General features: G+C 49.2%; 45 non-coding genes across 45 annotated transcripts; all 45 read right to left on the bottom strand.

Annotated features, from left to right (window-relative positions):
* Nucleotides 1-187: 187 nt before the first annotated feature.
* On the bottom strand, nucleotides 188-260 carry Trnaf-gaa (transfer RNA phenylalanine (anticodon GAA)). The gene has a single exon. It is a non-coding gene; the product is annotated as a tRNA-Phe (tRNA).
* Nucleotides 261-869: 609 nt separating this feature from the next.
* Trnas-uga (transfer RNA serine (anticodon UGA)) lies at nucleotides 870-951 on the bottom strand. The gene has a single exon. It is a non-coding gene; the product is annotated as a tRNA-Ser (tRNA).
* Nucleotides 952-1,659: 708 nt separating this feature from the next.
* Nucleotides 1,660-1,741, bottom strand: Trnas-cga (transfer RNA serine (anticodon CGA)). Its single transcript has one exon. It is a non-coding gene; the product is annotated as a tRNA-Ser (tRNA).
* A 138-nt stretch (nucleotides 1,742-1,879) lies between these two features.
* Nucleotides 1,880-1,952, bottom strand: Trnak-uuu (transfer RNA lysine (anticodon UUU)). Its single transcript has one exon. It is a non-coding gene; the product is annotated as a tRNA-Lys (tRNA).
* A 539-nt stretch (nucleotides 1,953-2,491) lies between these two features.
* Nucleotides 2,492-2,564, bottom strand: Trnaf-gaa (transfer RNA phenylalanine (anticodon GAA)). The gene has a single exon. It is a non-coding gene; the product is annotated as a tRNA-Phe (tRNA).
* A 611-nt stretch (nucleotides 2,565-3,175) lies between these two features.
* On the bottom strand, nucleotides 3,176-3,257 carry Trnas-uga (transfer RNA serine (anticodon UGA)). The gene has a single exon. It is a non-coding gene; the product is annotated as a tRNA-Ser (tRNA).
* A 707-nt stretch (nucleotides 3,258-3,964) lies between these two features.
* Trnas-cga (transfer RNA serine (anticodon CGA)) lies at nucleotides 3,965-4,046 on the bottom strand. The gene has a single exon. It is a non-coding gene; the product is annotated as a tRNA-Ser (tRNA).
* Nucleotides 4,047-4,184: 138 nt separating this feature from the next.
* Nucleotides 4,185-4,257, bottom strand: Trnak-uuu (transfer RNA lysine (anticodon UUU)). Its single transcript has one exon. It is a non-coding gene; the product is annotated as a tRNA-Lys (tRNA).
* A 539-nt stretch (nucleotides 4,258-4,796) lies between these two features.
* On the bottom strand, nucleotides 4,797-4,869 carry Trnaf-gaa (transfer RNA phenylalanine (anticodon GAA)). The gene has a single exon. It is a non-coding gene; the product is annotated as a tRNA-Phe (tRNA).
* A 611-nt stretch (nucleotides 4,870-5,480) lies between these two features.
* Trnas-uga (transfer RNA serine (anticodon UGA)) lies at nucleotides 5,481-5,562 on the bottom strand. Its single transcript has one exon. It is a non-coding gene; the product is annotated as a tRNA-Ser (tRNA).
* A 707-nt stretch (nucleotides 5,563-6,269) lies between these two features.
* On the bottom strand, nucleotides 6,270-6,351 carry Trnas-cga (transfer RNA serine (anticodon CGA)). The gene has a single exon. It is a non-coding gene; the product is annotated as a tRNA-Ser (tRNA).
* A 138-nt stretch (nucleotides 6,352-6,489) lies between these two features.
* Nucleotides 6,490-6,562, bottom strand: Trnak-uuu (transfer RNA lysine (anticodon UUU)). Its single transcript has one exon. It is a non-coding gene; the product is annotated as a tRNA-Lys (tRNA).
* A 539-nt stretch (nucleotides 6,563-7,101) lies between these two features.
* On the bottom strand, nucleotides 7,102-7,174 carry Trnaf-gaa (transfer RNA phenylalanine (anticodon GAA)). The gene has a single exon. It is a non-coding gene; the product is annotated as a tRNA-Phe (tRNA).
* Nucleotides 7,175-7,785: 611 nt separating this feature from the next.
* Nucleotides 7,786-7,867, bottom strand: Trnas-uga (transfer RNA serine (anticodon UGA)). The gene has a single exon. It is a non-coding gene; the product is annotated as a tRNA-Ser (tRNA).
* A 708-nt stretch (nucleotides 7,868-8,575) lies between these two features.
* Nucleotides 8,576-8,657, bottom strand: Trnas-cga (transfer RNA serine (anticodon CGA)). Its single transcript has one exon. It is a non-coding gene; the product is annotated as a tRNA-Ser (tRNA).
* A 138-nt stretch (nucleotides 8,658-8,795) lies between these two features.
* Trnak-uuu (transfer RNA lysine (anticodon UUU)) lies at nucleotides 8,796-8,868 on the bottom strand. The gene has a single exon. It is a non-coding gene; the product is annotated as a tRNA-Lys (tRNA).
* A 539-nt stretch (nucleotides 8,869-9,407) lies between these two features.
* On the bottom strand, nucleotides 9,408-9,480 carry Trnaf-gaa (transfer RNA phenylalanine (anticodon GAA)). The gene has a single exon. It is a non-coding gene; the product is annotated as a tRNA-Phe (tRNA).
* Nucleotides 9,481-10,091: 611 nt separating this feature from the next.
* Trnas-uga (transfer RNA serine (anticodon UGA)) lies at nucleotides 10,092-10,173 on the bottom strand. Its single transcript has one exon. It is a non-coding gene; the product is annotated as a tRNA-Ser (tRNA).
* A 710-nt stretch (nucleotides 10,174-10,883) lies between these two features.
* Nucleotides 10,884-10,965, bottom strand: Trnas-cga (transfer RNA serine (anticodon CGA)). The gene has a single exon. It is a non-coding gene; the product is annotated as a tRNA-Ser (tRNA).
* Nucleotides 10,966-11,103: 138 nt separating this feature from the next.
* On the bottom strand, nucleotides 11,104-11,176 carry Trnak-uuu (transfer RNA lysine (anticodon UUU)). Its single transcript has one exon. It is a non-coding gene; the product is annotated as a tRNA-Lys (tRNA).
* A 539-nt stretch (nucleotides 11,177-11,715) lies between these two features.
* On the bottom strand, nucleotides 11,716-11,788 carry Trnaf-gaa (transfer RNA phenylalanine (anticodon GAA)). Its single transcript has one exon. It is a non-coding gene; the product is annotated as a tRNA-Phe (tRNA).
* A 611-nt stretch (nucleotides 11,789-12,399) lies between these two features.
* On the bottom strand, nucleotides 12,400-12,481 carry Trnas-uga (transfer RNA serine (anticodon UGA)). The gene has a single exon. It is a non-coding gene; the product is annotated as a tRNA-Ser (tRNA).
* Nucleotides 12,482-13,190: 709 nt separating this feature from the next.
* Nucleotides 13,191-13,272, bottom strand: Trnas-cga (transfer RNA serine (anticodon CGA)). The gene has a single exon. It is a non-coding gene; the product is annotated as a tRNA-Ser (tRNA).
* Nucleotides 13,273-13,410: 138 nt separating this feature from the next.
* Trnak-uuu (transfer RNA lysine (anticodon UUU)) lies at nucleotides 13,411-13,483 on the bottom strand. Its single transcript has one exon. It is a non-coding gene; the product is annotated as a tRNA-Lys (tRNA).
* A 539-nt stretch (nucleotides 13,484-14,022) lies between these two features.
* Nucleotides 14,023-14,095, bottom strand: Trnaf-gaa (transfer RNA phenylalanine (anticodon GAA)). The gene has a single exon. It is a non-coding gene; the product is annotated as a tRNA-Phe (tRNA).
* Nucleotides 14,096-14,706: 611 nt separating this feature from the next.
* On the bottom strand, nucleotides 14,707-14,788 carry Trnas-uga (transfer RNA serine (anticodon UGA)). Its single transcript has one exon. It is a non-coding gene; the product is annotated as a tRNA-Ser (tRNA).
* A 710-nt stretch (nucleotides 14,789-15,498) lies between these two features.
* Trnas-cga (transfer RNA serine (anticodon CGA)) lies at nucleotides 15,499-15,580 on the bottom strand. Its single transcript has one exon. It is a non-coding gene; the product is annotated as a tRNA-Ser (tRNA).
* A 138-nt stretch (nucleotides 15,581-15,718) lies between these two features.
* Trnak-uuu (transfer RNA lysine (anticodon UUU)) lies at nucleotides 15,719-15,791 on the bottom strand. Its single transcript has one exon. It is a non-coding gene; the product is annotated as a tRNA-Lys (tRNA).
* Nucleotides 15,792-16,330: 539 nt separating this feature from the next.
* Trnaf-gaa (transfer RNA phenylalanine (anticodon GAA)) lies at nucleotides 16,331-16,403 on the bottom strand. The gene has a single exon. It is a non-coding gene; the product is annotated as a tRNA-Phe (tRNA).
* A 611-nt stretch (nucleotides 16,404-17,014) lies between these two features.
* Nucleotides 17,015-17,096, bottom strand: Trnas-uga (transfer RNA serine (anticodon UGA)). The gene has a single exon. It is a non-coding gene; the product is annotated as a tRNA-Ser (tRNA).
* A 708-nt stretch (nucleotides 17,097-17,804) lies between these two features.
* Nucleotides 17,805-17,886, bottom strand: Trnas-cga (transfer RNA serine (anticodon CGA)). The gene has a single exon. It is a non-coding gene; the product is annotated as a tRNA-Ser (tRNA).
* Nucleotides 17,887-18,024: 138 nt separating this feature from the next.
* Nucleotides 18,025-18,097, bottom strand: Trnak-uuu (transfer RNA lysine (anticodon UUU)). The gene has a single exon. It is a non-coding gene; the product is annotated as a tRNA-Lys (tRNA).
* Nucleotides 18,098-18,636: 539 nt separating this feature from the next.
* Trnaf-gaa (transfer RNA phenylalanine (anticodon GAA)) lies at nucleotides 18,637-18,709 on the bottom strand. Its single transcript has one exon. It is a non-coding gene; the product is annotated as a tRNA-Phe (tRNA).
* Nucleotides 18,710-19,320: 611 nt separating this feature from the next.
* Nucleotides 19,321-19,402, bottom strand: Trnas-uga (transfer RNA serine (anticodon UGA)). The gene has a single exon. It is a non-coding gene; the product is annotated as a tRNA-Ser (tRNA).
* Nucleotides 19,403-20,110: 708 nt separating this feature from the next.
* Nucleotides 20,111-20,192, bottom strand: Trnas-cga (transfer RNA serine (anticodon CGA)). The gene has a single exon. It is a non-coding gene; the product is annotated as a tRNA-Ser (tRNA).
* Nucleotides 20,193-20,330: 138 nt separating this feature from the next.
* On the bottom strand, nucleotides 20,331-20,403 carry Trnak-uuu (transfer RNA lysine (anticodon UUU)). The gene has a single exon. It is a non-coding gene; the product is annotated as a tRNA-Lys (tRNA).
* Nucleotides 20,404-20,942: 539 nt separating this feature from the next.
* On the bottom strand, nucleotides 20,943-21,015 carry Trnaf-gaa (transfer RNA phenylalanine (anticodon GAA)). The gene has a single exon. It is a non-coding gene; the product is annotated as a tRNA-Phe (tRNA).
* Nucleotides 21,016-21,626: 611 nt separating this feature from the next.
* Nucleotides 21,627-21,708, bottom strand: Trnas-uga (transfer RNA serine (anticodon UGA)). The gene has a single exon. It is a non-coding gene; the product is annotated as a tRNA-Ser (tRNA).
* Nucleotides 21,709-22,418: 710 nt separating this feature from the next.
* Trnas-cga (transfer RNA serine (anticodon CGA)) lies at nucleotides 22,419-22,500 on the bottom strand. The gene has a single exon. It is a non-coding gene; the product is annotated as a tRNA-Ser (tRNA).
* Nucleotides 22,501-22,638: 138 nt separating this feature from the next.
* On the bottom strand, nucleotides 22,639-22,711 carry Trnak-uuu (transfer RNA lysine (anticodon UUU)). The gene has a single exon. It is a non-coding gene; the product is annotated as a tRNA-Lys (tRNA).
* A 539-nt stretch (nucleotides 22,712-23,250) lies between these two features.
* On the bottom strand, nucleotides 23,251-23,323 carry Trnaf-gaa (transfer RNA phenylalanine (anticodon GAA)). The gene has a single exon. It is a non-coding gene; the product is annotated as a tRNA-Phe (tRNA).
* Nucleotides 23,324-23,934: 611 nt separating this feature from the next.
* On the bottom strand, nucleotides 23,935-24,016 carry Trnas-uga (transfer RNA serine (anticodon UGA)). Its single transcript has one exon. It is a non-coding gene; the product is annotated as a tRNA-Ser (tRNA).
* A 709-nt stretch (nucleotides 24,017-24,725) lies between these two features.
* Trnas-cga (transfer RNA serine (anticodon CGA)) lies at nucleotides 24,726-24,807 on the bottom strand. The gene has a single exon. It is a non-coding gene; the product is annotated as a tRNA-Ser (tRNA).
* Nucleotides 24,808-24,945: 138 nt separating this feature from the next.
* On the bottom strand, nucleotides 24,946-25,018 carry Trnak-uuu (transfer RNA lysine (anticodon UUU)). Its single transcript has one exon. It is a non-coding gene; the product is annotated as a tRNA-Lys (tRNA).
* A 539-nt stretch (nucleotides 25,019-25,557) lies between these two features.
* On the bottom strand, nucleotides 25,558-25,630 carry Trnaf-gaa (transfer RNA phenylalanine (anticodon GAA)). The gene has a single exon. It is a non-coding gene; the product is annotated as a tRNA-Phe (tRNA).
* Nucleotides 25,631-26,063: the final 433 nt, after the last annotated feature.

Genomic DNA, 26,063 nt, shown 5'->3' with positions numbered 1-26,063 from the left:
GAATGCAGTCGGTAGGATATTTTTAATTCTTTTGCTTCTAAGGGAGTTAGTTGTCTAGTAAGTTCCTCTTATGACATGCAATAGACAACCAGAACAGCTACAGGAGAGAGTCATTTTTGTTGTCAGCGGTAGTTGCATTATCACAAACGCAGAGTAATTCCATTGGCGTCGCACCAAAACGAGTACCTGCCGAAACCCGGGATCGAACCAGGGACCTTTAGATCTTCAGTCTAACGCTCTCCCAACTGAGCTATTTCGGCTGACGTCGAAGGTTGCCGTTTGCATGTGTTCGTTCACTTCTGCCTCGCTGCCAATTTCACAGTCACCTTCGTCTGATAAGACACAGGGACGCTGAAGGGCGAGCAGCCGATGCAGTGAAGTTCCACACACATTTCTTCAGCTTCCGTCATCGTAACAAGCAAACATGTCGACTCGATTCGTGTGATATTGAATTCGCTGACTTGACGTGACGCCACGCTGACGCTAGAAAACCCGTCCTATATCGATGCCAGGGGCAACTCGTGTGCAGAGAACGAGACACAAGAAGGAGTGAGAGTCCACCATATGAGAGGCAGTATCTAGCAGATACACACGGTAAAACATTCGACTTGCGTTAGCTCATAAATTGCTACATGTCATCGTCTGTAAGCTAAAATGGACACATCTGCACTGCCCAGTGAGGCGACACTTGTACTAACACCTGGTGGACGGCTGTGAGACGAGGAGATGAGCTGCGGCTTCTGGGCGCGACTGTAACGCTGCGCCCTCGATCAAATAACACTGCAAATTGCTGGTGACCCACGTGTTTAGTAGTGACGCAACTGCTAGGATGCAGCTCAACGTCCGCCTTTTGAGAGCGAGAAAATTTTCGCAGTCGGCAGGACTCGAACCTGCGCTCCCAGAGGGAATCTGATTTCAAGTAAGACGCCTTAACCACTCGGCCACGACTGCCGGTGGAGGAAGCGACTCCCGACAAGTCAAACCGCCATCTTTAGAAGCAATCTGGTGGCAGAAAACGGCGTGGCCTCACTCTTTGCTCTAGGGTTTCCATTAGCCGTTACGAAAGTGTACTAATTTTCGCCCAGACAGGGACTTGAACCCAGGACCCTTCGGTTGAAAACCTAACGCTCTACCGACTCAGCTACGCGGGCCCACGCACGAGCATTATCGTACAGCTGCGTGGTGTGCGAGTGTTTCGCATGTCGTAATTGCTGGCTTATGGCTCCAATGGCGACTTCACCGACTTCCCACTGACGCACCGCTGACGCTAGTTTTCTGTCGTCTTAAAACGATGGACATACCTCCAAGCAGCTGCGAGATCTTAAGAAAAGAAAAAAAAAAAAAAAACGCTGCACTACTGCTTTTGCCGCACTCGAATGATTGAAATTGCGATTCTTAAAAAGAAAATGAAATGTTAGCTCTGTCCAACACTTTCGAGCACATCTGTGTACTCACCATCTCAGCGACGGCTTTCTGCAGTCCCAGCGTCAGTGCGAGGTGAACCGATAGGCACAGTAAGCAGCGGTCGTCGCGAAAACTCAGTATTCTTAAAACGGAAATTTTCGTCTTGTTGAGAATGGCGTCACTGGTTGCACCCGCATTCGCCCACGCATGTCACATGTGTGCGAAAACGTTTGCTCCTGTTTACGCAAAATCGCACGCAGCCGGTAGGATTCGAACCTACGCTCCCAGAGGGAATCTGATTTCGAGTCAGACGCCTTAACCACTCGGCCACGACTGCCGTTAGCGCGGTGTTCTCCCGACACATGCAACTGCTACCGTTTAAAACACTGTGGTGTCAGAAAACGGCGTAGCTGCATTATTTTCCGTAGCGTTTCCGCCGCTACCAGACGAATCGTTACCAAAGTATTAAAATTTCCGCCCGAACAGGGACTTGAACCCTGAACCCTTAGGTTAAAAGCCTAATGCTCTACCGACTGAGCTATCCGGGCTCACACAAGGGTGCAAAATCTCCTACGATGCACAACTATACATTGACTCATGTCCTTTACTGTTGTGCAATCGCTGCATGGGGCCGTTACTAATAAAACGTCGCCTAAATGCTGTCTACAAACTTATCGCGCTAAGCCCGTAACACACTATCGAAGACTGCTGACACACGATGCAACAACAAATTGCACCAGCTGTTACGTCTCATACGTTGGAGCAGAGAATTTACGTGTTTTGTCGACACTCACTGGGCAATTGGAAAATTCACAAGCATTTCGAATGCAATGTTTCCCACGCTTTCGCTCATTTCACGGTTCCGTTGAAGACGTTCTTCACCACCTGACACAGAAAAAGGAATGCAGTCGGTAGGATATTTTTAATTCTTTTGCTTCTAAGGGAGTTAGTTGTCTAGTAAGTTCCTCTTATGACATGCAATAGACAACCAGAACAGCTACAGGAGAGAGTCATTTTTGTTGTCAGCGGTAGTTGCATTATCACAAACGCAGAGTAATTCCATTGGCGTCGCACCAAAACGAGTACCTGCCGAAACCCGGGATCGAACCAGGGACCTTTAGATCTTCAGTCTAACGCTCTCCCAACTGAGCTATTTCGGCTGACGTCGAAGGTTGCCATTTGCATGTGTTCGTTCACTTCTGCCTCGCTGCCAATTTCACAGTCACCTTCGTCTGATAAGACACAGGGACGCTGAAGGGCGAGCAGCCGATGCAGTGAAGTTCCACACACATTTCTTCAGCTTCCGTCATCGTAACAAGCAAACATGTCGACTCGATTCGTGTGATATTGAATTCGCTGACTTGACGTGACGCCACGCTGACGCTAGAAAACCCGTGCTATATCGATGCCAGGGGCAACTCGTGTGCAGAGAACGAGACACAAGAAGGAGTGAGCCTCTCCACCATATGAGAGGCAGTATCTAGCAGATACACACGGTAAAACATTCGACTTGCGTTAGCTCATAAATTGCTACATGTCATCGTCTGTAAGCTAAAATGGACACATCTGCACTGCCCAGTGAGGCGACACTTGTACTAACACCTGGTGGACGGCTGTGAGACGAGGAGATGAGCTGCGGCTTCTGGGCGCGACTGTAACGCTGCGCCCTCGATCAAATAACACTGCAAATTGCTGGTGACCCACGTGTTTAGTAGTGACGCAACTGCTAGGATGCAGCTCAACGTCCGCCTTTTGAGAGCGAGAAAATTTTCGCAGTCGGCAGGACTCGAACCTGCGCTCCCAGAGGGAATCTGATTTCAAGTCAGACGCCTTAACCACTCGGCCACGACTGCCGGTGGAGGAAGCGACTCCCGACAAGTCAAACCGCCATCTTTAGAAGCAATCTGGTGGCAGAAAACGGCGTGGCCTCACTCTTTGCTCTAGGGTTTCCATTAGCCGTTACGAAAGTGTACTAATTTTCGCCCAGACAGGGACTTGAACCCAGGACCCTTCGGTTGAAAACCTAACGCTCTACCGACTCAGCTACGCGGGCCCACGCACGAGCATTATCGTACAGCTGCGTGGTGTGCGAGTGTTTCGCATGTCGTAATTGCTGGCTTATGGCTCCAATGGCGACTTCACCGACTTCCCACTGACGCACCGCTGACGCTAGTTTTCTGTCGTCTTAAAACGATGGACATACCTCCAAGCAGCTGCGAGATCTTAAGAAAAGAAAAAAAAAAAAAAACGCTGCACTACTGCTTTTGCCGCACTCGAATGATTGAAATTGCGATTCTTAAAAAGAAAATGAAATGTTAGCTCTGTCCAACACTTTCGAGCACATCTGTGTACTCACCATCTCAGCGACGGCTTTCTGCAGTCCCAGCGTCAGTGCGAGGTGAACCGATAGGCACAGTAAGCAGCGGTCGTCGCGAAAACTCAGTATTCTTAAAACGGAAATTTTCGTCTTGTTGAGAATGGCGTCACTGGTTGCACCCGCATTCGCCCACGCATGTCACATGTGTGCGAAAACGTTTGCTCCTGTTTACGCAAAATCGCACGCAGCCGGTAGGATTCGAACCTACGCTCCCAGAGGGAATCTGATTTCGAGTCAGACGCCTTAACCACTCGGCCACGACTGCCGTTAGCGCGGTGTTCTCCCGACACATGCAACTGCTACCGTTTAAAACACTGTGGTGTCAGAAAACGGCGTAGCTGCATTATTTTCCGTAGCGTTTCCGCCGCTACCAGACGAATCGTTACCAAAGTATTAAAATTTCCGCCCGAACAGGGACTTGAACCCTGAACCCTTAGGTTAAAAGCCTAATGCTCTACCGACTGAGCTATCCGGGCTCACACAAGGGTGCAAAATCTCCTACGATGCACAACTATACATTGACTCATGTCCTTTACTGTTGTGCAATCGCTGCATGGGGCCGTTACTAATAAAACGTCGCCTAAATGCTGTCTACAAACTTATCGCGCTAAGCCCGTAACACACTATCGAAGACTGCTGACACACGATGCAACAACAAATTGCACCAGCTGTTACGTCTCATACGTTGGAGCAGAGAATTTACGTGTTTTGTCGACACTCACTGGGCAATTGGAAAATTCACAAGCATTTCGAATGCAATGTTTCCCACGCTTTCGCTCATTTCACGGTTCCGTTGAAGACGTTCTTCACCACCTGACACAGAAAAAGGAATGCAGTCGGTAGGATATTTTTAATTCTTTTGCTTCTAAGGGAGTTAGTTGTCTAGTAAGTTCCTCTTATGACATGCAATAGACAACCAGAACAGCTACAGGAGAGAGTCATTTTTGTTGTCAGCGGTAGTTGCATTATCACAAACGCAGAGTAATTCCATTGGCGTCGCACCAAAACGAGTACCTGCCGAAACCCGGGATCGAACCAGGGACCTTTAGATCTTCAGTCTAACGCTCTCCCAACTGAGCTATTTCGGCTGACGTCGAAGGTTGCCATTTGCATGTGTTCGTTCACTTCTGCCTCGCTGCCAATTTCACAGTCACCTTCGTCTGATAAGACACAGGGACGCTGAAGGGCGAGCAGCCGATGCAGTGAAGTTCCACACACATTTCTTCAGCTTCCGTCATCGTAACAAGCAAACATGTCGACTCGATTCGTGTGATATTGAATTCGCTGACTTGACGTGACGCCACGCTGACGCTAGAAAACCCGTGCTATATCGATGCCAGGGGCAACTCGTGTGCAGAGAACGAGACACAAGAAGGAGTGAGCCTCTCCACCATATGAGAGGCAGTATCTAGCAGATACACACGGTAAAACATTCGACTTGCGTTAGCTCATAAATTGCTACATGTCATCGTCTGTAAGCTAAAATGGACACATCTGCACTGCCCAGTGAGGCGACACTTGTACTAACACCTGGTGGACGGCTGTGAGACGAGGAGATGAGCTGCGGCTTCTGGGCGCGACTGTAACGCTGCGCCCTCGATCAAATAACACTGCAAATTGCTGGTGACCCACGTGTTTAGTAGTGACGCAACTGCTAGGATGCAGCTCAACGTCCGCCTTTTGAGAGCGAGAAAATTTTCGCAGTCGGCAGGACTCGAACCTGCGCTCCCAGAGGGAATCTGATTTCAAGTCAGACGCCTTAACCACTCGGCCACGACTGCCGGTGGAGGAAGCGACTCCCGACAAGTCAAACCGCCATCTTTAGAAGCAATCTGGTGGCAGAAAACGGCGTGGCCTCACTCTTTGCTCTAGGGTTTCCATTAGCCGTTACGAAAGTGTACTAATTTTCGCCCAGACAGGGACTTGAACCCAGGACCCTTCGGTTGAAAACCTAACGCTCTACCGACTCAGCTACGCGGGCCCACGCACGAGCATTATCGTACAGCTGCGTGGTGTGCGAGTGTTTCGCATGTCGTAATTGCTGGCTTATGGCTCCAATGGCGACTTCACCGACTTCCCACTGACGCACCGCTGACGCTAGTTTTCTGTCGTCTTAAAACGATGGACATACCTCCAAGCAGCTGCGAGATCTTAAGAAAAGAAAAAAAAAAAAAAACGCTGCACTACTGCTTTTGCCGCACTCGAATGATTGAAATTGCGATTCTTAAAAAGAAAATGAAATGTTAGCTCTGTCCAACACTTTCGAGCACATCTGTGTACTCACCATCTCAGCGACGGCTTTCTGCAGTCCCAGCGTCAGTGCGAGGTGAACCGATAGGCACAGTAAGCAGCGGTCGTCGCGAAAACTCAGTATTCTTAAAACGGAAATTTTCGTCTTGTTGAGAATGGCGTCACTGGTTGCACCCGCATTCGCCCACGCATGTCACATGTGTGCGAAAACGTTTGCTCCTCTTTACGCAAAATCGCACGCAGCCGGTAGGATTCGAACCTACGCTCCCAGAGGGAATCTGATTTCGAGTCAGACGCCTTAACCACTCGGCCACGACTGCCGTTAGCGCGGTGTTCTCCCGACACATGCAACTGCTACCGTTTAAAACACTGTGGTGTCAGAAAACGGCGTAGCTGCATTATTTTCCGTAGCGTTTCCGCCGCTACCAGACGAATCGTTACCAAAGTATTAAAATTTCCGCCCGAACAGGGACTTGAACCCTGAACCCTTAGGTTAAAAGCCTAATGCTCTACCGACTGAGCTATCCGGGCTCACACAAGGGTGCAAAATCTCCTACGATGCACAACTATACATTGACTCATGTCCTTTACTGTTGTGCAATCGCTGCATGGGGCCGTTACTAATAAAACGTCGCCTAAATGCTGTCTACAAACTTATCGCGCTAAGCCCGTAACACACTATCGAAGACTGCTGACACACGATGCAACAACAAATTGCACCAGCTGTTACGTCTCATACGTTGGAGCAGAGAATTTACGTGTTTTGTCGACACTCACTGGGCAATTGGAAAATTCACAAGCATTTCGAATGCAATGTTTCCCACGCTTTCGCTCATTTCACGGTTCCGTTGAAGACGTTCTTCACCACCTGACACAGAAAAAGGAATGCAGTCGGTAGGATATTTTTAATTCTTTTGCTTCTAAGGGAGTTAGTTGTCTAGTAAGTTCCTCTTATGACATGCAATAGACAACCAGAACAGCTACAGGAGAGAGTCATTTTTGTTGTCAGCGGTAGTTGCATTATCACAAACGCAGAGTAATTCCATTGGCGTCGCACCAAAACGAGTACCTGCCGAAACCCGGGATCGAACCAGGGACCTTTAGATCTTCAGTCTAACGCTCTCCCAACTGAGCTATTTCGGCTGACGTCGAAGGTTGCCATTTGCATGTGTTCGTTCACTTCTGCCTCGCTGCCAATTTCACAGTCACCTTCGTCTGATAAGACACAGGGACGCTGAAGGGCGAGCAGCCGATGCAGTGAAGTTCCACACACATTTCTTCAGCTTCCGTCATCGTAACAAGCAAACATGTCGACTCGATTCGTGTGATATTGAATTCGCTGACTTGACGTGACGCCACGCTGACGCTAGAAAACCCGTGCTATATCGATGCCAGGGGCAACTCGTGTGCAGAGAACGAGACACAAGAAGGAGTGAGCCTCTCCACCATATGAGAGGCAGTATCTAGCAGATACACACGGTAAAACATTCGACTTGCGTTAGCTCATAAATTGCTACATGTCATCGTCTGTAAGCTAAAATGGACACATCTGCACTGCCCAGTGAGGCGACACTTGTACTAACACCTGGTGGACGGCTGTGAGACGAGGAGATGAGCTGCGGCTTCTGGGCGCGACTGTAACGCTGCGCCCTCGATCAAATAACACTGCAAATTGCTGGTGACCCACGTGTTTAGTAGTGACGCAACTGCTAGGATGCAGCTCAACGTCCGCCTTTTGAGAGCGAGAAAATTTTCGCAGTCGGCAGGACTCGAACCTGCGCTCCCAGAGGGAATCTGATTTCAAGTCAGACGCCTTAACCACTCGGCCACGACTGCCGGTGGAGGAAGCGACTCCCGACAAGTCAAACCGCCATCTTTAGAAGCAATCTGGTGGCAGAAAACGGCGTGGCCTCACTCTTTGCTCTAGGGTTTCCATTAGCCGTTACGAAAGTGTACTAATTTTCGCCCAGACAGGGACTTGAACCCAGGACCCTTCGGTTGAAAACCTAACGCTCTACCGACTCAGCTACGCGGGCCCACGCACGAGCATTATCGTACAGCTGCGTGGTGTGCGAGTGTTTCGCATGTCGTAATTGCTGGCTTATGGCTCCAATGGCGACTTCACCGACTTCCCACTGACGCACCGCTGACGCTAGTTTTCTGTCGTCTTAAAACGATGGACATACCTCCAAGCAGCTGCGAGATCTTAAGAAAAGAAAAAAAAAAAAAAAACGCTGCACTACTGCTTTTGCCGCACTCGAATGATTGAAATTGCGATTCTTAAAAAGAAAATGAAATGTTAGCTCTGTCCAACACTTTCGAGCACATCTGTGTACTCACCATCTCAGCGACGGCTTTCTGCAGTCCCAGCGTCAGTGCGAGGTGAACCGATAGGCACAGTAAGCAGCGGTCGTCGCGAAAACTCAGTATTCTTAAAACGGAAATTTTCGTCTTGTTGAGAATGGCGTCACTGGTTGCACCCGCATTCGCCCACGCATGTCACATGTGTGCGAAAACGTTTGCTCCTGTTTACGCAAAATCGCACGCAGCCGGTAGGATTCGAACCTACGCTCCCAGAGGGAATCTGATTTCGAGTCAGACGCCTTAACCACTCGGCCACGACTGCCGTTAGCGCGGTGTTCTCCCGACACATGCAACTGCTACCGTTTAAAACACTGTGGTGTCAGAAAACGGCGTAGCTGCATTATTTTCCGTAGCGTTTCCGCCGCTACCAGACGAATCGTTACCAAAGTATTAAAATTTCCGCCCGAACAGGGACTTGAACCCTGAACCCTTAGGTTAAAAGCCTAATGCTCTACCGACTGAGCTATCCGGGCTCACACAAGGGTGCAAAATCTCCTACGATGCACAACTATACATTGACTCATGTCCTTTACTGTTGTGCAATCGCTGCATGGGGCCGTTACTAATAAAACGTCGCCTAAATGCTGTCTACAAACTTATCGCGCTAAGCCCGTAACACACTATCGAAGACTGCTGACACACGATGCAACAACAAATTGCACCAGCTGTTACGTCTCATACGTTGGAGCAGAGAATTTACGTGTTTTGTCGACACTCACTGGGCAATTGGAAAATTCACAAGCATTTCGAATGCAATGTTTCCCACGCTTTCGCTCATTTCACGGTTCCGTTGAAGACGTTCTTCACCACCTGACACAGAAAAAGGAATGCAGTCGGTAGGATATTTTTAATTCTTTTGCTTCTAAGGGAGTTAGTTGTCTAGTAAGTTCCTCTTATGACATGCAATAGACAACCAGAACAGCTACAGGAGAGAGTCATTTTTGTTGTCAGCGGTAGTTGCATTATCACAAACGCAGAGTAATTCCATTGGCGTCGCACCAAAACGAGTACCTGCCGAAACCCGGGATCGAACCAGGGACCTTTAGATCTTCAGTCTAACGCTCTCCCAACTGAGCTATTTCGGCTGACGTCGAAGGTTGCCATTTGCATGTGTTCGTTCACTTCTGCCTCGCTGCCAATTTCACAGTCACCTTCGTCTGATAAGACACAGGGACGCTGAAGGGCGAGCAGCCGATGCAGTGAAGTTCCACACACATTTCTTCAGCTTCCGTCATCGTAACAAGCAAACATGTCGACTCGATTCGTGTGATATTGAATTCGCTGACTTGACGTGACGCCACGCTGACGCTAGAAAACCCGTGCTATATCGATGCCAGGGGCAACTCGTGTGCAGAGAACGAGACACAAGAAGGAGTGAGCCTCTCCACCATATGAGAGGCAGTATCTAGCAGATACACACGGTAAAACATTCGACTTGCGTTAGCTCATAAATTGCTACATGTCATCGTCTGTAAGCTAAAATGGACACATCTGCACTGCCCAGTGAGGCGACACTTGTACTAACACCTGGTGGACGGCTGTGAGACGAGGAGATGAGCTGCGGCTTCTGGGCGCGACTGTAACGCTGCGCCCTCGATCAAATAACACTGCACATTGCTGGTGACCCACGTGTTTAGTAGTGACGCAACTGCTAGGATGCAGCTCAACGTCCGCCTTTTGAGAGCGAGAAAATTTTCGCAGTCGGCAGGACTCGAACCTGCGCTCCCAGAGGGAATCTGATTTCAAGTCAGACGCCTTAACCACTCGGCCACGACTGCCGGTGGAGGAAGCGACTCCCGACAAGTCAAACCGCCATCTTTAGAAGCAATCTGGTGGCAGAAAACGGCGTGGCCTCACTCTTTGCTCTAGGGTTTCCATTAGCCGTTACGAAAGTGTACTAATTTTCGCCCAGACAGGGACTTGAACCCAGGACCCTTCGGTTGAAAACCTAACGCTCTACCGACTCAGCTACGCGGGCCCACGCACGAGCATTATCGTACAGCTGCGTGGTGTGCGAGTGTTTCGCATGTCGTAATTGCTGGCTTATGGCTCCAATGGCGACTTCACCGACTTCCCACTGACGCACCGCTGACGCTAGTTTTCTGTCGTCTTAAAACGATGGACATACCTCCAAGCAGCTGCGAGATCTTAAGAAAAGAAAAAAAAAAAAAAAAAACGCTGCACTACTGCTTTTGCCGCACTCGAATGATTGAAATTGCGATTCTTAAAAAGAAAATGAAATGTTAGCTCTGTCCAACACTTTCGAGCACATCTGTGTACTCACCATCTCAGCGACGGCTTTCTGCAGTCCCAGCGTCAGTGCGAGGTGAACCGATAGGCACAGTAAGCAGCGGTCGTCGCGAAAACTCAGTATTCTTAAAACGGAAATTTTCGTCTTGTTGAGAATGGCGTCACTGGTTGCACCCGCATTCGCCCACGCATGTCACATGTGTGCGAAAACGTTTGCTCCTCTTTACGCAAAATCGCACGCAGCCGGTAGGATTCGAACCTACGCTCCCAGAGGGAATCTGATTTCGAGTCAGACGCCTTAACCACTCGGCCACGACTGCCGTTAGCGCGGTGTTCTCCCGACACATGCAACTGCTACCGTTTAAAACACTGTGGTGTCAGAAAACGGCGTAGCTGCATTATTTTCCGTAGCGTTTCCGCCGCTACCAGACGAATCGTTACCAAAGTATTAAAATTTCCGCCCGAACAGGGACTTGAACCCTGGACCCTTAGGTTAAAAGCCTAATGCTCTACCGACTGAGCTATCCGGGCTCACACAAGGGTGCAAAATCTCCTACGATGCACAACTATACATTGACTCATGTCCTTTACTGTTGTGCAATCGCTGCATGGGGCCGTTACTAATAAAACGTCGCCTAAATGCTGTCTACAAACTTATCGCGCTAAGCCCGTAACACACTATCGAAGACTGCTGACACACGATGCAACAACAAATTGCACCAGCTGTTACGTCTCATACGTTGGAGCAGAGAATTTACGTGTTTTGTCGACACTCACTGGGCAATTGGAAAATTCACAAGCATTTCGAATGCAATGTTTCCCACGCTTTCGCTCATTTCACGGTTCCGTTGAAGACGTTCTTCACCACCTGACACAGAAAAAGGAATGCAGTCGGTAGGATATTTTTAATTCTTTTGCTTCTAAGGGAGTTAGTTGTCTAGTAAGTTCCTCTTATGGCATGCAATAGACAACCAGAACAGCTACAGGAGAGAGTCATTTTTGTTGTCAGCGGTAGTTGCATTATCACAAATGCAGAGTAATTCCATTGGCGTCGCACCAAAACGAGTACCTGCCGAAACCCGGGATCGAACCAGGGACCTTTAGATCTTCAGTCTAACGCTCTCCCAACTGAGCTATTTCGGCTGACGTCGAAGGTTGCCATTTGCATGTGTTCGTTCACTTCTGCCTCGCTGCCAATTTCACAGTCACCTTCGTCTGATAAGACACAGGGACGCTGAAGGGCGAGCAGCCGATGCAGTGAAGTTCCACACACATTTCTTCAGCTTCCGTCATCGTAACAAGCAAACATGTCGACTCGATTCGTGTGATATTGAATTCGCTGACTTGACGTGACGCCACGCTGACGCTAGAAAACCCGTGCTATATCGATGCCAGGGGCAACTCGTGTGCAGAGAACGAGACACAAGAAGGAGTGAGCCTCTCCACCATATGAGAGGCAGTATCTAGCAGATACACACGGTAAAACATTCGACTTGCGTTAGCTCATAAATTGCTACATGTCATCGTCTGTAAGCTAAAATGGACACATCTGCACTGCCCAGTGAGGCGACACTTGTACTAACACCTGGTGGACGGCTGTGAGACGAGGAGATGAGCTGCGGCTTCTGGGCGCGACTGTAACGCTGCGCCCTCGATCAAATAACACTGCACATTGCTGGTGACCCACGTGTTTAGTAGTGACGCAACTGCTAGGATGCAGCTCAACGTCCGCCTTTTGAGAGCGAGAAAATTTTCGCAGTCGGCAGGACTCGAACCTGCGCTCCCAGAGGGAATCTGATTTCAAGTCAGACGCCTTAACCACTCGGCCACGACTGCCGGTGGCGGAAGCGACTCCCGACAAGTCAAACCGCCATCTTTAGAAGCAATCTGGTGGCAGAAAACGGCGTGGCCTCACTCTTTGCTCTAGGGTTTCCATTAGCCGTTACGAAAGTGTACTAATTTTCGCCCAGTCAGGGACTTGAACCCAGGACCCTTCGGTTGAAAACCTAACGCTCTACCGACTCAGCTACGCGGGCCCACACACGAGCATTATCGTACAGCTACGTGGTGTGCGAGTGTTTCGCATGTCGTAATTGCTGGCTTATGGCTCCAATGGCGACTTCACCGACTTCCCACTGACGCACCGCTGGCGCTAGTTTTCTGTCGTCTTAAAACGATGGACATACCTCCAAGCAGCTGCGAGATCTTAAGAAAAGAAAAAAAAAAAAAAAAACGCTGCACTACTGCTTTTGCCGCACTCGAATGATTGAAATTGCGATTCTTAAAAAGAAAATGAAATGTTAGCTCTGTCCAACACTTTCGAGCACATCTGTGTACTCACCATCTCAGCGACGGCTTTCTGCAGTCCCAGCGTCAGTGCGAGGTGAACCGATAGGCACAGTAAGCAGCGGTCGTCGCGAAAACTCAGTATTCTTAAAACGGAAATTTTCGTCTTGTTGAGAATGGCGTCACTGGTTGCACCCGCATTCGCCCACGCATGTCACATGTGTGCGAAAACGTTTGCTCCTCTTTACGCAAAATCGCACGCAGCCGGTAGGATTCGAACCTACGCTCCCAGAGGGAATCTGATTTCGAGTCAGACGCCTTAACCACTCGGCCACGACTGCCGTTAGCGCGGTGTTCTCCCGACACATGCAACTGCTACCGTTTAAAACACTGTGGTGTCAGAAAACGGCGTAGCTGCATTATTTTCCGTAGCGTTTCCGCCGCTACCAGACGAATCGTTACCAAAGTATTAAAATTTCCGCCCGAACAGGGACTTGAACCCTGGACCCTTAGGTTAAAAGCCTAATGCTCTACCGACTGAGCTATCCGGGCTCACACAAGGGTGCAAAATCTCCTACGATGCACAACTATACATTGACTCATGTCCTTTACTGTTGTGCAATCGCTGCATGGGGCCGTTACTAATAAAACGTCGCCTAAATGCTGTCTACAAACTTATCGCGCTAAGCCCGTAACACACTATCGAAGACTGCTGACACACGATGCAACAACAAATTGCACCAGCTGTTACGTCTCATACGTTGGAGCAGAGAATTTACGTGTTTTGTCGACACTCACTGGGCAATTGGAAAATTCACAAGCATTTCGAATGCAATGTTTCCCACGCTTTCGCTCATTTCACGGTTCCGTTGAAGACGTTCTTCACCACCTGACACAGAAAAAGGAATGCAGTCGGTAGGATATTTTTAATTCTTTTGCTTCTAAGGGAGTTAGTTGTCTAGTAAGTTCCTCTTATGGCATGCAATAGACAACCAGAACAGCTACAGGAGAGAGTCATTTTTGTTGTCAGCGGTAGTTGCATTATCACAAACGCAGAGTAATTCCATTGGCGTCGCACCAAAACGAGTACCTGCCGAAACCCGGGATCGAACCAGGGACCTTTAGATCTTCAGTCTAACGCTCTCCCAACTGAGCTATTTCGGCTGACGTCGAAGGTTGCCATTTGCATGTGTTCGTTCACTTCTGCCTCGCTGCCAATTTCACAGTCACCTTCGTCTGATAAGACACAGGGACGCTGAAGGGCGAGCAGCCGATGCAGTGAAGTTCCACACACATTTCTTCAGCTTCCGTCATCGTAACAAGCAAACATGTCGACTCGATTCGTGTGATATTGAATTCGCTGACTTGACGTGACGCCACGCTGACGCTAGAAAACCCGTGCTATATCGATGCCAGGGGCAACTCGTGTGCAGAGAACGAGACACAAGAAGGAGTGAGCCTCTCCACCATATGAGAGGCAGTATCTAGCAGATACACACGGTAAAACATTCGACTTGCGTTAGCTCATAAATTGCTACATGTCATCGTCTGTAAGCTAAAATGGACACATCTGCACTGCCCAGTGAGGCGACACTTGTACTAACACCTGGTGGACGGCTGTGAGACGAGGAGATGAGCTGCGGCTTCTGGGCGCGACTGTAACGCTGCGCCCTCGATCAAATAACACTGCACATTGCTGGTGACCCACGTGTTTAGTAGTGACGCAACTGCTAGGATGCAGCTCAACGTCCGCCTTTTGAGAGCGAGAAAATTTTCGCAGTCGGCAGGACTCGAACCTGCGCTCCCAGAGGGAATCTGATTTCAAGTCAGACGCCTTAACCACTCGGCCACGACTGCCGGTGGCGGAAGCGACTCCCGACAAGTCAAACCGCCATCTTTAGAAGCAATCTGGTGGCAGAAAACGGCGTGGCCTCACTCTTTGCTCTAGGGTTTCCATTAGCCGTTACGAAAGTGTACTAATTTTCGCCCAGACAGGGACTTGAACCCAGGACCCTTCGGTTGAAAACCTAACGCTCTACCGACTCAGCTACGCGGGCCCACGCACGAGCATTATCGTACAGCTGCGTGGTGTGCGAGTGTTTCGCATGTCGTAATTGCTGGCTTATGGCTCCAATGGCGACTTCACCGACTTCCCACTGACGCACCGCTGACGCTAGTTTTCTGTCGTCTTAAAACGATGGACATACCTCCAAGCAGCTGCGAGATCTTAAGAAAAGAAAAAAAAAAAAAAAAAACGCTGCACTACTGCTTTTGCCGCACTCGAATGATTGAAATTGCGATTCTTAAAAAGAAAATGAAATGTTAGCTCTGTCCAACACTTTCGAGCACATCTGTGTACTCACCATCTCAGCGACGGCTTTCTGCAGTCCCAGCGTCAGTGCGAGGTGAACCGATAGGCACAGTAAGCAGCGGTCGTCGCGAAAACTCAGTATTCTTAAAACGGAAATTTTCGTCTTGTTGAGAATGGCGTCACTGGTTGCACCCGCATTCGCCCACGCATGTCACATGTGTGCGAAAACGTTTGCTCCTGTTTACGCAAAATCGCACGCAGCCGGTAGGATTCGAACCTACGCTCCCAGAGGGAATCTGATTTCGAGTCAGACGCCTTAACCACTCGGCCACGACTGCCGTTAGCGCGGTGTTCTCCCGACACATGCAACTGCTACCGTTTAAAACACTGTGGTGTCAGAAAACGGCGTAGCTGCATTATTTTCCGTAGCGTTTCCGCCGCTACCAGACGAATCGTTACCAAAGTATTAAAATTTCCGCCCGAACAGGGACTTGAACCCTGAACCCTTAGGTTAAAAGCCTAATGCTCTACCGACTGAGCTATCCGGGCTCACACAAGTGTGCAAAATCTCCTACGATGCACAACTATACATTGACTCATGTCCTTTACTGTTGTGCAATCGCTGCATGGGGCCGTTACTAATAAAACGTCGCCTAAATGCTGTCTACAAACTTATCGCGCTAAGCCCGTAACACACTATCGAAGACTGCTGACACACGATGCAACAACAAATTGCACCAGCTGTTACGTCTCATACGTTGGAGCAGAGAATTTACGTGTTTTGTCGACACTCACTGGGCAATTGGAAAATTCACAAGCATTTCGAATGCAATGTTTCCCACGCTTTCGCTCATTTCACGGTTCCGTTGAAGACGTTCTTCACCACCTGACACAGAAAAAGGAATGCAGTCGGTAGGATATTTTTAATTCTTTTGCTTCTAAGGGAGTTAGTTGTCTAGTAAGTTCCTCTTATGACATGCAATAGACAACCAGAACAGCTACAGGAGAGAGTCATTTTTGTTGTCAGCGGTAGTTGCATTATCACAAACGCAGAGTAATTCCATTGGCGTCGCACCAAAACGAGTACCTGCCGAAACCCGGGATCGAACCAGGGACCTTTAGATCTTCAGTCTAACGCTCTCCCAACTGAGCTATTTCGGCTGACGTCGAAGGTTGCCATTTGCATGTGTTCGTTCACTTCTGCCTCGCTGCCAATTTCACAGTCACCTTCGTCTGATAAGACACAGGGACGCTGAAGGGCGAGCAGCCGATGCAGTGAAGTTCCACACACATTTCTTCAGCTTCCGTCATCGTAACAAGCAAACATGTCGACTCGATTCGTGTGATATTGAATTCGCTGACTTGACGTGACGCCACGCTGACGCTAGAAAACCCGTGCTATATCGATGCCAGGGGCAACTCGTGTGCAGAGAACGAGACACAAGAAGGAGTGAGCCTCTCCACCATATGAGAGGCAGTATCTAGCAGATACACACGGTAAAACATTCGACTTGCGTTAGCTCATAAATTGCTACATGTCATCGTCTGTAAGCTAAAATGGACACATCTGCACTGCCCAGTGAGGCGACACTTGTACTAACACCTGGTGGACGGCTGTGAGACGAGGAGATGAGCTGCGGCTTCTGGGCGCGACTGTAACGCTGCGCCCTCGATCAAATAACACTGCACATTGCTGGTGACCCACGTGTTTAGTAGTGACGCAACTGCTAGGATGCAGCTCAACGTCCGCCTTTTGAGAGCGAGAAAATTTTCGCAGTCGGCAGGACTCGAACCTGCGCTCCCAGAGGGAATCTGATTTCAAGTCAGACGCCTTAACCACTCGGCCACGACTGCCGGTGGAGGAAGCGACTCCCGACAAGTCAAACCGCCATCTTTAGAAGCAATCTGGTGGCAGAAAACGGCGTGGCCTCACTCTTTGCTCTAGGGTTTCCATTAGCCGTTACGAAAGTGTACTAATTTTCGCCCAGACAGGGACTTGAACCCAGGACCCTTCGGTTGAAAACCTAACGCTCTACCGACTCAGCTACGCGGGCCCACGCACGAGCATTATCGTACAGCTGCGTGGTGTGCGAGTGTTTCGCATGTCGTAATTGCTGGCTTATGGCTCCAATGGCGACTTCACCGACTTCCCACTGACGCACCGCTGACGCTAGTTTTCTGTCGTCTTAAAACGATGGACATACCTCCAAGCAGCTGCGAGATCTTAAGAAAAGAAAAAAAAAAAAAAAACGCTGCACTACTGCTTTTGCCGCACTCGAATGATTGAAATTGCGATTCTTAAAAAGAAAATGAAATGTTAGCTCTGTCCAACACTTTCGAGCACATCTGTGTACTCACCATCTCAGCGACGGCTTTCTGCAGTCCCAGCGTCAGTGCGAGGTGAACCGATAGGCACAGTAAGCAGCGGTCGTCGCGAAAACTCAGTATTCTTAAAACGGAAATTTTCGTCTTGTTGAGAATGGCGTCACTGGTTGCACCCGCATTCGCCCACGCATGTCACATGTGTGCGAAAACGTTTGCTCCTCTTTACGCAAAATCGCACGCAGCCGGTAGGATTCGAACCTACGCTCCCAGAGGGAATCTGATTTCGAGTCAGACGCCTTAACCACTCGGCCACGACTGCCGTTAGCGCGGTGTTCTCCCGACACATGCAACTGCTACCGTTTAAAACACTGTGGTGTCAGAAAACGGCGTAGCTGCATTATTTTCCGTAGCGTTTCCGCCGCTACCAGACGAATCGTTACCAAAGTATTAAAATTTCCGCCCGAACAGGGACTTGAACCCTGGACCCTTAGGTTAAAAGCCTAATGCTCTACCGACTGAGCTATCCGGGCTCACACAAGGGTGCAAAATCTCCTACGATGCACAACTATACATTGACTCATGTCCTTTACTGTTGTGCAATCGCTGCATGGGGCCGTTACTAATAAAACGTCGCCTAAATGCTGTCTACAAACTTATCGCGCTAAGCCCGTAACACACTATCGAAGACTGCTGACACACGATGCAACAACAAATTGCACCAGCTGTTACGTCTCATACGTTTGAGCAGAGAATTTACGTGTTTTGTCGACACTCACTGGGCAATTGGAAAATTCACAAGCATTTCGAATGCAATGTTTCCCACGCTTTCGCTCATTTCACGGTTCCGTTGAAGACGTTCTTCACCACCTGACACAGAAAAAGGAATGCAGTCGGTAGGATATTTTTAATTCTTTTGCTTCTAAGGGAGTTAGTTGTCTAGTAAGTTCCTCTTATGACATGCAATAGACAACCAGAACAGCTACAGGAGAGAGTCATTTTTGTTGTCAGCGGTAGTTGCATTATCACAAACGCAGAGTAATTCCATTGGCGTCGCACCAAAACGAGTACCTGCCGAAACCCGGGATCGAACCAGGGACCTTTAGATCTTCAGTCTAACGCTCTCCCAACTGAGCTATTTCGGCTGACGTCGAAGGTTGCCATTTGCATGTGTTCGTTCACTTCTGCCTCGCTGCCAATTTCACAGTCACCTTCGTCTGATAAGACACAGGGACGCTGAAGGGCGAGCAGCCGATGCAGTGAAGTTCCACACACATTTCTTCAGCTTCCGTCATCGTAACAAGCAAACATGTCGACTCGATTCGTGTGATATTGAATTCGCTGACTTGACGTGACGCCACGCTGACGCTAGAAAACCCGTGCTATATCGATGCCAGGGGCAACTCGTGTGCAGAGAACGAGACACAAGAAGGAGTGAGCCTCTCCACCATATGAGAGGCAGTATCTAGCAGATACACACGGTAAAACATTCGACTTGCGTTAGCTCATAAATTGCTACATGTCATCGTCTGTAAGCTAAAATGGACACATCTGCACTGCCCAGTGAGGCGACACTTGTACTAACACCTGGTGGACGGCTGTGAGACGAGGAGATGAGCTGCGGCTTCTGGGCGCGACTGTAACGCTGCGCCCTCGATCAAATAACACTGCACATTGCTGGTGACCCACGTGTTTAGTAGTGACGCAACTGCTAGGATGCAGCTCAACGTCCGCCTTTTGAGAGCGAGAAAATTTTCGCAGTCGGCAGGACTCGAACCTGCGCTCCCAGAGGGAATCTGATTTCAAGTCAGACGCCTTAACCACTCGGCCACGACTGCCGGTGGAGGAAGCGACTCCCGACAAGTCAAACCGCCATCTTTAGAAGCAATCTGGTGGCAGAAAACGGCGTGGCCTCACTCTTTGCTCTAGGGTTTCCATTAGCCGTTACGAAAGTGTACTAATTTTCGCCCAGACAGGGACTTGAACCCAGGACCCTTCGGTTGAAAACCTAACGCTCTACCGACTCAGCTACGCGGGCCCACGCACGAGCATTATCGTACAGCTGCGTGGTGTGCGAGTGTTTCGCATGTCGTAATTGCTGGCTTATGGCTCCAATGGCGACTTCACCGACTTCCCACTGACGCACCGCTGACGCTAGTTTTCTGTCGTCTTAAAACGATGGACATACCTCCAAGCAGCTGCGAGATCTTAAGAAAAGAAAAAAAAAAAAAAAACGCTGCACTACTGCTTTTGCCGCACTCGAATGATTGAAATTGCGATTCTTAAAAAGAAAATGAAATGTTAGCTCTGTCCAACACTTTCGAGCACATCTGTGTACTCACCATCTCAGCGACGGCTTTCTGCAGTCCCAGCGTCAGTGCGAGGTGAACCGATAGGCACAGTAAGCAGCGGTCGTCGCGAAAACTCAGTATTCTTAAAACGGAAATTTTCGTCTTGTTGAGAATGGCGTCACTGGTTGCACCCGCATTCGCCCACGCATGTCACATGTGTGCGAAAACGTTTGCTCCTCTTTACGCAAAATCGCACGCAGCCGGTAGGATTCGAACCTACGCTCCCAGAGGGAATCTGATTTCGAGTCAGACGCCTTAACCACTCGGCCACGACTGCCGTTAGCGCGGTGTTCTCCCGACACATGCAACTGCTACCGTTTAAAACACTGTGGTGTCAGAAAACGGCGTAGCTGCATTATTTTCCGTAGCGTTTCCGCCGCTACCAGACGAATCGTTACCAAAGTATTAAAATTTCCGCCCGAACAGGGACTTGAACCCTGGACCCTTAGGTTAAAAGCCTAATGCTCTACCGACTGAGCTATCCGGGCTCACACAAGGGTGCAAAATCTCCTACGATGCACAACTATACATTGACTCATGTCCTTTACTGTTGTGCAATCGCTGCATGGGGCCGTTACTAATAAAACGTCGCCTAAATGCTGTCTACAAACTTATCGCGCTAAGCCCGTAACACACTATCGAAGACTGCTGACACACGATGCAACAACAAATTGCACCAGCTGTTACGTCTCATACGTTTGAGCAGAGAATTTACGTGTTTTGTCGACACTCACTGGGCAATTGGAAAATTCACAAGCATTTCGAATGCAATGTTTCCCACGCTTTCGCTCATTTCACGGTTCCGTTGAAGACGTTCTTCACCACCTGACACAGAAAAAGGAATGCAGTCGGTAGGATATTTTTAATTCTTTTGCTTCTAAGGGAGTTAGTTGTCTAGTAAGTTCCTCTTATGACATGCAATAGACAACCAGAACAGCTACAGGAGAGAGTCATTTTTGTTGTCAGCGGTAGTTGCATTATCACAAACGCAGAGTAATTCCATTGGCGTCGCACCAAAACGAGTACCTGCCGAAACCCGGGATCGAACCAGGGACCTTTAGATCTTCAGTCTAACGCTCTCCCAACTGAGCTATTTCGGCTGACGTCGAAGGTTGCCATTTGCATGTGTTCGTTCACTTCTGCCTCGCTGCCAATTTCACAGTCACCTTCGTCTGATAAGACACAGGGACGCTGAAGGGCGAGCAGCCGATGCAGTGAAGTTCCACACACATTTCTTCAGCTTCCGTCATCGTAACAAGCAAACATGTCGACTCGATTCGTGTGATATTGAATTCGCTGACTTGACGTGACGCCACGCTGACGCTAGAAAACCCGTGCTATATCGATGCCAGGGGCAACTCGTGTGCAGAGAACGAGACACAAGAAGGAGTGAGCCTCTCCACCATATGAGAGGCAGTATCTAGCAGATACACACGGTAAAACATTCGACTTGCGTTAGCTCATAAATTGCTACATGTCATCGTCTGTAAGCTAAAATGGACACATCTGCACTGCCCAGTGAGGCGACACTTGTACTAACACCTGGTGGACGGCTGTGAGACGAGGAGATGAGCTGCGGCTTCTGGGCGCGACTGTAACGCTGCGCCCTCGATCAAATAACACTGCACATTGCTGGTGACCCACGTGTTTAGTAGTGACGCAACTGCTAGGATGCAGCTCAACGTCCGCCTTTTGAGAGCGAGAAAATTTTCGCAGTCGGCAGGACTCGAACCTGCGCTCCCAGAGGGAATCTGATTTCAAGTCAGACGCCTTAACCACTCGGCCACGACTGCCGGTGGAGGAAGCGACTCCCGACAAGTCAAACCGCCATCTTTAGAAGCAATCTGGTGGCAGAAAACGGCGTGGCCTCACTCTTTGCTCTAGGGTTTCCATTAGCCGTTACGAAAGTGTACTAATTTTCGCCCAGACAGGGACTTGAACCCAGGACCCTTCGGTTGAAAACCTAACGCTCTACCGACTCAGCTACGCGGGCCCACGCACGAGCATTATCGTACAGCTGCGTGGTGTGCGAGTGTTTCGCATGTCGTAATTGCTGGCTTATGGCTCCAATGGCGACTTCACCGACTTCCCACTGACGCACCGCTGACGCTAGTTTTCTGTCGTCTTAAAACGATGGACATACCTCCAAGCAGCTGCGAGATCTTAAGAAAAGAAAAAAAAAAAAAAAAAACGCTGCACTACTGCTTTTGCCGCACTCGAATGATTGAAATTGCGATTCTTAAAAAGAAAATGAAATGTTAGCTCTGTCCAACACTTTCGAGCACATCTGTGTACTCACCATCTCAGCGACGGCTTTCTGCAGTCCCAGCGTCAGTGCGAGGTGAACCGATAGGCACAGTAAGCAGCGGTCGTCGCGAAAACTCAGTATTCTTAAAACGGAAATTTTCGTCTTGTTGAGAATGGCGTCACTGGTTGCACCCGCATTCGCCCACGCATGTCACATGTGTGCGAAAACGTTTGCTCCTCTTTACGCAAAATCGCACGCAGCCGGTAGGATTCGAACCTACGCTCCCAGAGGGAATCTGATTTCGAGTCAGACGCCTTAACCACTCGGCCACGACTGCCGTTAGCGCGGTGTTCTCCCGACACATGCAACTGCTACCGTTTAAAACACTGTGGTGTCAGAAAACGGCGTAGCTGCATTATTTTCCGTAGCGTTTCCGCCGCTACCAGACGAATCGTTACCAAAGTATTAAAATTTCCGCCCGAACAGGGACTTGAACCCTGGACCCTTAGGTTAAAAGCCTAATGCTCTACCGACTGAGCTATCCGGGCTCACACAAGGGTGCAAAATCTCCTACGATGCACAACTATACATTGACTCATGTCCTTTACTGTTGTGCAATCGCTGCATGGGGCCGTTACTAATAAAACGTCGCCTAAATGCTGTCTACAAACTTATCGCGCTAAGCCCGTAACACACTATCGAAGACTGCTGACACACGATGCAACAACAAATTGCACCAGCTGTTACGTCTCATACGTTGGAGCAGAGAATTTACGTGTTTTGTCGACACTCACTGGGCAATTGGAAAATTCACAAGCATTTCGAATGCAATGTTTCCCACGCTTTCGCTCATTTCACGGTTCCGTTGAAGACGTTCTTCACCACCTGACACAGAAAAAGGAATGCAGTCGGTAGGATATTTTTAATTCTTTTGCTTCTAAGGGAGTTAGTTGTCTAGTAAGTTCCTCTTATGGCATGCAATAGACAACCAGAACAGCTACAGGAGAGAGTCATTTTTGTTGTCAGCGGTAGTTGCATTATCACAAATGCAGAGTAATTCCATTGGCGTCGCACCAAAACGAGTACCTGCCGAAACCCGGGATCGAACCAGGGACCTTTAGATCTTCAGTCTAACGCTCTCCCAACTGAGCTATTTCGGCTGACGTCGAAGGTTGCCATTTGCATGTGTTCGTTCACTTCTGCCTCGCTGCCAATTTCACAGTCACCTTCGTCTGATAAGACACAGGGACGCTGAAGGGCGAGCAGCCGATGCAGTGAAGTTCCACACACATTTCTTCAGCTTCCGTCATCGTAACAAGCAAACATGTCGACTCGATTCGTGTGATATTGAATTCGCTGACTTGACGTGACGCCACGCTGACGCTAGAAAACCCGTGCTATATCGATGCCAGGGGCAACTCGTGTGCAGAGAACGAGACACAAGAAGGAGTGAGCCTCTCCACCATATGAGAGGCAGTATCTAGCAGATACACACGGTAAAACATTCGACTTGCGTTAGCTCATAAATTGCTACATGTCATCGTCTGTAAGCTAAAATGGACACATCTGCACTGCCCAGTGAGGCGACACTTGTACTAACACCTGGTGGACGGCTGTGAGACGAGGAGATGAGCTGCGGCTTCTGGGCGCGACTGTAACGCTGCGCCCTCGATCAAATAACACTGCACATTGCTGGTGACCCACGTGTTTAGTAGTGACGCAACTGCTAGGATGCAGCTCAACGTCCGCCTTTTGAGAGCGAGAAAATTTTCGCAGTCGGCAGGACTCGAACCTGCGCTCCCAGAGGGAATCTGATTTCAAGTCAGACGCCTTAACCACTCGGCCACGACTGCCGGTGGCGGAAGCGACTCCCGACAAGTCAAACCGCCATCTTTAGAAGCAATCTGGTGGCAGAAAACGGCGTGGCCTCACTCTTTGCTCTAGGGTTTCCATTAGCCGTTACGAAAGTGTACTAATTTTCGCCCAGTCAGGGACTTGAACCCAGGACCCTTCGGTTGAAAACCTAACGCTCTACCGACTCAGCTACGCGGGCCCACACACGAGCATTATCGTACAGCTGCGTGGTGTGCGAGTGTTTCGCATGTCGTAATTGCTGGCTTATGGCTCCAATGGCGACTTCACCGACTTCCCACTGACGCACCGCTGACGCTAGTTTTCTGTCGTCTTAAAACGATGGACATACCTCCAAGCAGCTGCGAGATCTTAAGAAAAGAAAAAAAAAAAAAAAAACGCTGCACTACTGCTTTTGCCGCACTCGAATGATTGAAATTGCGATTCTTAAAAAGAAAATGAAATGTTAGCTCTGTCCAACACTTTCGAGCACATCTGTGTACTCACCATCTCAGCGACGGCTTTCTGCAGTCCCAGCGTCAGTGCGAGGTGAACCGATAGGCACAGTAAGCAGCGGTCGTCGCGAAAACTCAGTATTCTTAAAACGGAAATTTTCGTCTTGTTGAGAATGGCGTCACTGGTTGCACCCGCATTCGCCCACGCATGTCACATGTGTGCGAAAACGTTTGCTCCTCTTTACGCAAAATCGCACGCAGCCGGTAGGATTCGAACCTACGCTCCCAGAGGGAATCTGATTTCGAGTCAGACGCCTTAACCACTCGGCCACGACTGCCGTTAGCGCGGTGTTCTCCCGACACATGCAACTGCTACCGTTTAAAACACTGTGGTGTCAGAAAACGGCGTAGCTGCATTATTTTCCGTAGCGTTTCCGCCGCTACCAGACGAATCGTTACCAAAGTATTAAAATTTCCGCCCGAACAGGGACTTGAACCCTGGACCCTTAGGTTAAAAGCCTAATGCTCTACCGACTGAGCTATCCGGGCTCACACAAGGGTGCAAAATCTCCTACGATGCACAACTATACATTGACTCATGTCCTTTACTGTTGTGCAATCGCTGCATGGGGCCGTTACTAATAAAACGTCGCCTAAATGCTGTCTACAAACTTATCGCGCTAAGCCCGTAACACACTATCGAAGACTGCTGACACACGATGCAACAACAAATTGCACCAGCTGTTACGTCTCATACGTTGGAGCAGAGAATTTACGTGTTTTGTCGACACTCACTGGGCAATTGGAAAATTCACAAGCATTTCGAATGCAATGTTTCCCACGCTTTCGCTCATTTCACGGTTCCGTTGAAGACGTTCTTCACCACCTGACACAGAAAAAGGAATGCAGTCGGTAGGATATTTTTAATTCTTTTGCTTCTAAGGGAGTTAGTTGTCTAGTAAGTTCCTCTTATGGCATGCAATAGACAACCAGAACAGCTACAGGAGAGAGTCATTTTTGTTGTCAGCGGTAGTTGCATTATCACAAATGCAGAGTAATTCCATTGGCGTCGCACCAAAACGAGTACCTGCCGAAACCCGGGATCGAACCAGGGACCTTTAGATCTTCAGTCTAACGCTCTCCCAACTGAGCTATTTCGGCTGACGTCGAAGGTTGCCATTTGCATGTGTTCGTTCACTTCTGCCTCGCTGCCAATTTCACAGTCACCTTCGTCTGATAAGACACAGGGACGCTGAAGGGCGAGCAGCCGATGCAGTGAAGTTCCACACACATTTCTTCAGCTTCCGTCATCGTAACAAGCAAACATGTCGACTCGATTCGTGTGATATTGAATTCGCTGACTTGACGTGACGCCACGCTGACGCTAGAAAACCCGTGCTATATCGATGCCAGGGGCAACTCGTGTGCAGAGAACGAGACACAAGAAGGAGTGAGCCTCTCCACCATATGAGAGGCAGTATCTAGCAGATACACACGGTAAAACATTCGACTTGCGTTAGCTCATAAATTGCTACATGTCATCGTCTGTAAGCTAAAATGGACACATCTGCACTGCCCAGTGAGGCGACACTTG

The sequence above is a fragment of the Schistocerca cancellata genome, unplaced genomic scaffold, assembly GCF_023864275.1.
Source record: "Schistocerca cancellata isolate TAMUIC-IGC-003103 unplaced genomic scaffold, iqSchCanc2.1 HiC_scaffold_406, whole genome shotgun sequence".
Taxonomy (NCBI): Eukaryota; Metazoa; Arthropoda; class Insecta; order Orthoptera; family Acrididae; genus Schistocerca; species Schistocerca cancellata.
Note: the sequence above shows the minus strand (reverse complement) of the source record. Positions and strands in the feature narration are given on the sequence as shown.